The following is a 9336-nucleotide window of genomic DNA, read 5'->3' on the forward strand; positions in this document are numbered from 1 at the left end:
TGTCTTTTCTGCAGCGAGAGATGTATATATCGTATTTTGGTATATAGTGGAAAACCATAAATTTCGTGCATCTGTATTTGAGATCTGTCAATGATGTGGAGTAAAGTCTGCTATAAGATCCTGGAGGAAACAGGTTGTACAAGAGTCATAGCTCTATGGGGAATTTAATTACCTTTCTGAGCATCCTTTTTTTTTTCTTTTTCTTTTTCTTTTGTTTTTCTTTTCTTTTTTTTCTTTTTTTTTTTTGTTTGTTTTTTTTTTTGTTTAAGTATTGGTGAAATGGTCCCATTGGAAAGGCTTCTAAATAGGCCTCTCCAGGCAGGACTGCGAGCTCAAAAATCTTTGTATAGTTTTGAAAATTGAGGAGTAGTTCTGCTCTGAAGCATCTCTGGTGGTGTTTTCTGTTGTTTTGTTATTTTACTGTAATCCAAGCCTACAGTATTTGCACTAAAGAAAGCTTGTTAGAAAAAGCTTGCTGCTATGGAAGAAAGAACATATTAAACTTTTTTTTTTTTTTTTTTTTTTTTTGGTTAGCTTTCCCACTTTCAATTGAGTAGTTTTTGTAGAATAAAATGATTAAGATTGAAGAGCCTCTGATGGTTGGTTTATTCCATCTTTTCTTCCCGTCTCTCCTGTCCCTTCTCTTTTTCTTCTAGACTTTTCTACCTTTGGCCTTGGGGTAGAATTGGTCTGTCTGGTGGGTGGGCAAGGCGGGGAAATGGCCCTCCTAGGACCTCTTTCTGCAGAACGGTGAGGTGGGCCGCTGGCCCCGGCTCACAGCTGCCCCCATTTCCTTCCTCCTGCTTCTCCTCTCGAACCTCCCCCAACTCCTCCCAATCCTGTTCCCCTTTCTCAGGGCCTGATTCTCAGCTAGCTGCCAACTACTGCCAAGGTGTGAGCCAATAAAAGTTCAAGGTGCTGTCCCTTCCTGGAGGTAGTTTGTTTGAACAGGTTGGTCCTGGAAACCCACGAATCTTCAAAGAACCAATTAAACGTGTCGCGAACATTGTCCAGGTGGTCGAATGAGATCACGTGTGGGAAAGGCCTCGGAAAACAACTGAGGGGTGCGCCTAAGTGGATGATCACATCTCCAGATTTTCTCCCTGAAAAGACACAGGTTGTTAGGTGTGAAACTGAGAAGCGTCAGCCCAGACCCCATTGCCCTGTAGACCAGGAAACCCCGGGGTCAATGGGCAACATCTGTTTGGGGCTGCTTATGCCTTGCAGCCTAAGTGCTAGGGTGGCCAGGCTGTCATTAGTTAGTGCTTGTGGTTGGCAGCTGGCTGAGAGTTAGCCCCTGAAATTACACCAGGCACTGCAAGTCTGCTTCCGACAAGCTCCGCATGCAGGCTCCCTTCTCTGGAGGACCCGAGAGCAGCGGACCGTGAGTCAGAAGGGCCTGCCCTCACTACTCAGTGGCTGCTGAGTTCTGGAGGAAGCCATGTAACCTCTCTGAGCCTTAGTCTCCTCCTCTGTAGAGGGGGAGGGTCATGATAGTATACTCAGAGCACCCACACCACAAGGATTAGGGTAGCTCCCCCTTTCCGTTTTGAGAGGGCCCGCGGCATTAGGGGATGGGGCACTCCCAAGTCTCAGCGTGGGACCTCCCGGGGACCTCCTCTGCCCCAGCAGACACCACAGAAAAGAGGTGTCTTCCTGAACAGCAAATGTGTCCCTTGGTGGTGTTAAGTGTCGGACGCTGGGAGTGTTCACACGGGCTTCCGTAGGCTCTGGGGACTGTGCCGCCCAGAGAGAAGCCTGTGCTCACGTGTCTACGCGCACCTCTCATGCCCAGGCACTTCCGTAACACCTTTCATCTTTCAATAACACTTGGAAATCTACTTCGTTTAAATTCCACCTCTTCGCCCACATGGCAATTAGAGAGGTCGATGATTGCTGGGCACTTAGGAGATGGAGTCGTAAGCAGTCCTGCCTCTTTGGACGCCTCTAAATGCCTTAAAACCATCCGGACAGATCTTCAGTCTCTTGTTTGTTTTTTGTTTTTGTTTTTGTTTTGAGAAAAACCAAAAGGGGCTGCCACGGTTGGGTCCCTAGACCTACCTCTGTCAGGGAACTTTTCAGTCACTGCTAAGTCTAGGCTATCCTGGTCCAAACCCGTTGGAGTGGCCTGGGTTATGGCAAATTGTACTGATGACATCTCCAACAAAGTTGGAGTTTCAAGGGTTAGGTAGAGGAAGGATGTGTTGGGCGAGAGATTCCTGGGACTCCCCTCTTTTGTTGGACCTAGAGTTCCCCAGGTGCACAGAACTTTGTCACCAGGCTTTCTTTGTTCATTGCACTGCCACTGCGTGAGAGAGAAGGAATTTTTCCAGAGCCAGTATTTTCCAAGACGTTCGGCAGCATTTGTCTCTTGGGCTACTGAATGACACCCTGTATGTGAAGGCATGTGACAAGGTACGAAGTGCTAAAATCAGGAGGAGACGTAAGTGGTTAAAACCCATAGACCTTGGTTATAAAGTTGACTAAGGCAATCTGATTATAGTTCAGCCACTGGGCTCTGGGCTCCGGTGCCATGTTTGAGATGGAAAGGTGTGATTTCCCTTTGGGCCCCACGAATTTAAAGGACGGATGGGATATTTGTGCATGGGCAGCCCAGCCCTCGCTGGCCCAGGGCCCCAGCAAGGAGGAGGGCTGATGGCCTCCCCTCCGGGTCTGCCTCACTCCTGGTCTGCGACGCTGTTCTTACATCCTGGCAGTAGGTTCCTCCTTGGACAAGACAATGAAAGGACTGTTTCCTGAGAAACCGTGAGCTGTTAGGACAAGTCCACCCACCCCTTTTACAGTCAGCCCTTGCCTTTGCAGAACCTGCCCCAAGTGGAGGGAAACTGTTAGCCCACGACTCTGCCCCGTGGGCAGGCTCCTCCCCCTTCCTCTCCTCTAGGCGCTGGTGGACAGATGGCCCAGCAAAGTGTCCGGGGCTTGATCCACCGTCTGTGGGTTGTTGTCACTGGAAAATTCCACTCGTTTAAAGGAAAAAATAAAATCTGCTTTGGGCTCCACCTCTGGAGCTAGAAAACTCCTTAATCAAACTAAACACCTTAACAAGCCCCAGTGTCAGCCAAAGGAGAAACAGATGAAAATACAAACCCTCAGCAGCATTTGGCCTGGTTTGTAGTGGCATCTGTACCGGTGCTCTGCAGCATGTCTCCGAGGACGCTTTGAGGACGTGGCCCTGCTTGTACACGGCGGGACCCCATTCCTTATCCAGAGGTGAGGTACAGGGTGCTACGGAGCCTTCCATCTGGGGCTGTTCTAGAATATAGCACTGCCTTCTCTTGTAGGACCTTCAGAAAAATATTCAGTATTATGTAAGTGAAATGTGACTTTTGTATTAAAGTGGAGTCCACATAACCTAAAAGTAACCCTTTTATTTAAACAAATTTTTTTAATAGTTCATTTTTTAGAGACAGAGCATGAGTGGGGGAGGGGCAGAGGGAGAGAGGGAGACATAGGATCGGAAGCAGGCTCCAGGCTCTGAGCTGTCAGCACAGAGCCCGACGTGGGGCTCGAGCTCACGAACCTTGAGATCATGACCTGAGCTGAAGTTGGACGCTTAACCAACTGAGCTACCCAGACACCCCTCTTTTAAAATTTTTTAATGTTTTTGAGAGAGAGAGAGAGAGAGAGAGAGAGAGACGAAGAGTGAGTTGGGGAGGGGCAGAGAGAGGGAGACCCAGAATCCGAAGCAGGCTCCAGGCTCTGAGCTGTCAGCACACAGCCTGACATGGGGCTTGAACACACAAACCATGAGATCATGACCTGAGCCGAAGTCGGACGCTTAACCGACAGAGCCACTCAGGCACCCCTAAAAGTAACCCTTTTATTTAAAAAAAAAATTTTTTTTTAACATTTATTTATTTTTGAGACAGAGACAGAGCACGACGGGAGAGGGTCAGAGAGAGGGAGACACAGAATCTGAAACAGGCTCCAGGTTCTGAGCCATCAGCCCAGAGCCCGACACAGGGCTCGAACTCACGGACCGTGAGATCATGACCGGAGCCGAAGTCGGCCGCTTAACTGACTGAGCCACCCAGGCGCCCCTAAAAGTAACCCTTTTAGAGTGAACAATTCAGTTGCATGTAGTACCTTCACCGTGTTGTGCAACACGGATTCCTGTCTAGTTCCAAAACATTTCATCAGCCCAAAAGGAAACCCTGACCCATCAAGCAATTGCTCCCTGTTCCCTCCCCCCCACCCCACCCCGTTCCTGGCAAGCACCAATCTGCTTTCTGTCTCCATGGATTTATAGCTAGGCAGTACTTTTCAGAATCCCAATGAGTCCGTTTTCTGAACTAAAAAAACCATCCTGAAACATCAGCACAGAAAATAAGCTCATATATATGGATAGCAATATAGTTTCCCCCTTATTTTAGTGTTTTGTAGATTTCAGGCACCTACACATTCATGGTCTCGTTCAGAAGCCCGAGAGAACGTGTTGGAAATTATCAGCTCTGGGAGAAATTCCTTTTCCCTTACGCAGTGGTGTGTCTGGTATACTGGTGAATACAGTCACTACCTTGATCCGCTGCACAAGGCATGCGTTTGTTTCTCAAGTAAAGATGGAATAAACCTGAAAAGACAGACTTTGTTCCCTGATGAAAACAGACCTCCTTTTCACGTTGTAAACACGGGACACCTGCGTTTAAATTAATTTTCAAAATGAATGCGTAGGTGGAGACTGTCGCCACCATATTCCTACACATATGAGGGAGAAAATATCATCTGCATTTAAGAATATTTTTGTGTCCCTACTAAGTGTGTGGCACCATGAAAGTCACCATCGGGGACAGAGTTGCATAGGACACTAGTTAGACGAGTGTTTTGTAGAAGATGGCTCTTAGCTTCACAAGCAAACGTTTTCATTGTTCATGTGTTATCGATTAACTACAAACTGGAAGCTTCCCTCAAGGTTCGAGTCTGGTGGGGGTGAAATGTTGACGAAGGCAGGCATTCCAGGAGCTGACGTTCTGGGGTTCAGCCTGTGGCGGGTGGGGGTTTCAGAGAAGATTCTGCAGTGGAATCCGCAGTTTAAGGGCCCTGGGCCAGAAGGAGGGCATGTCTGTACGAGAGGGAGCAGTTGGAGCAAAGACCCCTGGTGAGGGAGGAAAGTGGGGGGCAGCTTCGGGGACTAGAAAGGAGTCCCCAGTATCTGGAGCATGGATTGACTTATGGGGTGATGGAAATTTAACCTGAGACCCCCCAGGGCCTTACTGACAGGCTCGGTTCTTTTTATCAGTCATCAGGCAGGCAATGTGTTCGTGCTGGGGAGATAGAGGTGATAAGGGAGCATGTGCCTGTGCACGCGCGTGCACGCACACGCGCTCACACTCCTTGCCATCGTTAATGAGGGGAGGATCAAGTAATTATGGAGTGTCTCAGAGAAGACTTATAAGGTGTCGCAGGTGCAGGGACCACTGACACTTTCTCTAGTCTAGGAAAGCTTCCCAGAACTAGGGGCTTTCAAGCCAAGATCCCAAAAGTAAGCGGAAATGAGAGCTTTTATTTTGAAGTATCGGGAGCTGCAGAGTGGTTTTGAATGGGGAGTGACACAGTGACAGTCACACTCAGAAGTTGAAATGCATTAGAAGGCGGGACAGGGGTGGGTGGTGAAGGGGAGAAAGGAAGCCGAGACAGGGGGGTCCCTGAGGAGGCCCTGCCCACGGCCCAGGAGACGGCCAGAGCTTGCAGTGAGGTCAGAGAGGCAAGAAGGTGCTCCTGGGGATCCAAGACCTCTGGTTGCAGGAATAAAAACCAGAGGAGCAAGAGGGCAAGCGGAGGAGCTGGGCGGGGGGGCGTGTTAATTCGAGGAGGGTCCGGGATTTGCAGGTGCACACGCTCTGCCGAGTGCGAAGCCAGATTCGGGATTTCCTTCTGGAGAAAACCAGCCAGGCTTGCAGATTGGTGCCGCCACCAGTTCATGGCTCCAGCCCGGCCGGAGCCTCGACCCTTTGTGCTCCTGGCCAGTTCTCTCTCTTGTTTCCCAGATGTTCTCTCTTGCTGCCTCCTGTCTCTCCCAAATCTTCTCCTACCACCACACTTACCACGGATGACATCACGGCCACTTGGCAGAAAGCGTATGGGCCATCCATAGGGGATCTCCTCGCCCTGCCATCGCTAAATCGACAGCCTGCCTGCCACCTTCCCTCCTCTGCCTGCTTTCACAGAGAAGCCCCAGGCTCCCCCAGGCTCCCTGTAGTGCCAGCTCCGGGTCTTACATGGTCCTTGTGCTCGGGGAACCTCGTGAGCCAGTGTCCTCCCCTTCCTCTTCTGTCCTGGACCTTTACCTCTCCAAGGGGCCCTTCCTTTCCCATCAGCGTTCAACGAGGTTAAGTCTCACCCATCTTAAAAGTGCCAAGAATCACGGGCATCTGGGTGACTCAGTCGGTTAAGCGTCTGACTCTTGATTTCGGCTCAGGTCATGACCTCATGGTCGGGAGATCAAGCCTCATGTCCGGCTCTGCGCTGGACATGGAGCCTGATTGAGATTCTCTCTCTCCTTTTCCCTCTGCCCTTCCCCGGCTTCTGTACACACACACTCTCTCTCTAAAAAAAAAAAAAAAAAAAAAATGCCAAGAACCTTCCTAGACCCCTCCTCCAGTTTTAGCTTCCTAGTCAAGGAGAGCCTCGGAGGAATTCTCTCCACTCGCTGGGCCACTTCCTCCCCAACTCACCCCCTGCAGCTGGCTGCCACCCCCACGGCCCTGACACCACTTCCCTGTGACCACATCCCACACATCACAGCCTGCATCTCCTTGCCCACTGCACAGCGGCCAGCACCGCTAACTGCTCCTTGGACGTGCCATTTTCTTTGCTTCCTTCTTCCTGCCCATGACCCTCATCTCTGCCTCTCCGCCCGTCTCAGTGCAGGGCACTGCCTCACCTCCTAACTATGTTTCAAATCTGAATGTTCTATCCAGCCCCACTGCCACCATCCTGGTCCCCGCCCCATCACCCCTCCCCGGCGACAACTGTGGCCACCTCCCCTACCCCCACGCTGCTGCCCAGACTGCTTTTGTATGTTCGACACTCTGCTTCCTGCTGCTGCAGGTTCTGGGGCCCTACCCCCAGACGGATTATGTTAGCCTCCTGCTCAAAGCCCACCCTAGAGATAGATCAGTTAGGATTCCTTTCAGCTGCCTGTGACAGAAAATCCAAACGAACAGAACCTTAAACACACCGGGTTTTATTCTCTCCTATAAAAGTCTGGAGCTGGAGTTTAAGGGCTCGTCTCATGGTTTCATGAGGTTGTCAGGGGCCAGGGCCCTCGAGCCATTCTTTCTTGTCCGATCCCAAAGTGTGACCCTAAATCCCATGACCCAATTTTCAGCAACCCCAGGCCATTACATTTGCTTTCCAAGAAGCAGGATAGAGGAATGGCTGCTTTTATTTTGACTCCTTCCCTGAAAAATCTTAGGACGCTGCTGTTTCTATTTTATTAGCTAGAACTTACAATCCTGAGGCCAGAGCTAGGTAGCTGCAAGGGAGTCTGAGATACACAATCTTAAATACAGTCTTAGTAATAAAACGAGGGGTTATGTTCGTAAGCAAAAAGGGGAGAATGGATACTGGAGTAAACAACTAGCTGTTTCTGCTGGAGTCGGCCCTTTGGCCACCCAAAAATTCATGTGCTCCCCTCCTCCCATGTACTGAATTATCTCCTCCCCTCCCAGGGGAGACCATCCCAAAACCTCATGCGGATCTGAGCCCAGGATCATCAGGCGATGTGCAGTCCTCTCCGTGGGCTTCAAGTTTAGCTCCACGCGAAAACAATAAGCTCAAAGACGCCACCCTACACCAGGTGGAAGGGGGACGTGGTAATTGCAGCGAAGACCTCCATTCAGAAAAGGGAAGCATGGGAACACATCAGGCCCTGGTTTGTAGCAAGCATCCAGTGCTAATAGGCCGGAGGAGTAAAGGCCTCCCTCCTGAGCAGTGGAGTTAAATTCTTGGTTAGCCCCCTCCGGCAGCCCCTTTCCTGTTCACTGGGAAGAATTTTTTTCATTCACTGTCTGTCTCTGGGCTTTTCCTTCCGGGAGGTTCTTCCTGATCCATCACCCCTCAAGCTATGCTTGAAATGGGCATTGGGAGCTTCAGGGGGTTCGTAGTCTACTTCCTGCTGTTCTGGGGCCCAAGCATTTTACTAGGAAATAGCTGTTAAATGACAGGACTTTGTCAATGCTTGTTGTTCAATGCATTTTTTTTTTTTTTTTTTAATCTTAGGCTTTCGAACTATCCGCTTCTGGTTAGTTTCTTATGCAAAACCCACAGCTAAAGCTCTAGTGTTGCCATCATTTTAACACCATATGGGAACCAGAGTGGCTTGAGAAGGTGACATTTACCCAACATGGGGCTCGAACTCACAACTCCAAGAGAGAAGGCTAAATTCAAACCTTCCCTGTGCCTAACCACACTGATGTGTACTTTGGTGTGACGACCTCTAGAGAGATATGTACAGAAATCGCCTCTCCGGGCCTGAGAAACCACTACCCCCTCCCCCATCAAACACACCTCCACTTGGGACTTGCACGATAGATGATTAGGACACACACCTGACTTCCTTCCACACCTCCTTCCTCTCTTGCCTCCTCCCCAATATTTTCCAAACCTAAGAGCGGGGCTTTCTCCTCGGTTTTCTTCCTGAAGTAAAGCTCTACCAGCAGGCGTACTTCTTGATATCTTTTAAAGAGGAAGTTACAGACATCTAGAATACCCCATTTCCTAACAATGATGGACTTTCAAGACTACTGTCTGGCTGAAAAAAAAAATTCTGTCGTGGATGTCAGAAGCTAAACATTACTTATCTTCCCAGCATTTTTTGTCTTCGATAATCCTAACTTCACTTCCAAAGCAAGCAGATAATCGCAGTGACCAGGAAGAAGGTCACATGCACAGAAACACAAAAGAGAAATGCCAGTTATTCCATTTTTCAAAATAGGATCCTGCTTACATCATTCAAGACTTCCTATTTGACTTAGGGTAAGTCCAAAATGTGTAAGACTGTTCTTTGGGGTCTGAGCCTCACGTATCCCTTAGCCTCAGCTGATCAAACTCCCAGCCTCACACCATGCACGGCAAACAACCTAGACCTTTCTCAGTCCTCTTAGCACATTTTGCTCAGGACCTTCCTAATAGCTTCCGGGTGGTCTGGAAAGCTCTTTGCCTCTCTCTTGAATTGACCAAATCTTGTTCATTTCTCAGGTTTCGATTTAAATTTTTTTTTTTCAACGTTTATTTATTTTTGGGACAGAGAGAGACAGAGCATGAACGGGGGAGGAGCAGAGAGAGAGGGAGACACAGAATCGGAAACAGGCTCCA

This window comes from Herpailurus yagouaroundi, unplaced genomic scaffold, assembly GCF_014898765.1.
Source record: "Herpailurus yagouaroundi ecotype Mexico unplaced genomic scaffold, PumYag 188, whole genome shotgun sequence".
NCBI lineage: Eukaryota > Metazoa > Chordata > Mammalia > Carnivora > Felidae > Herpailurus > Herpailurus yagouaroundi.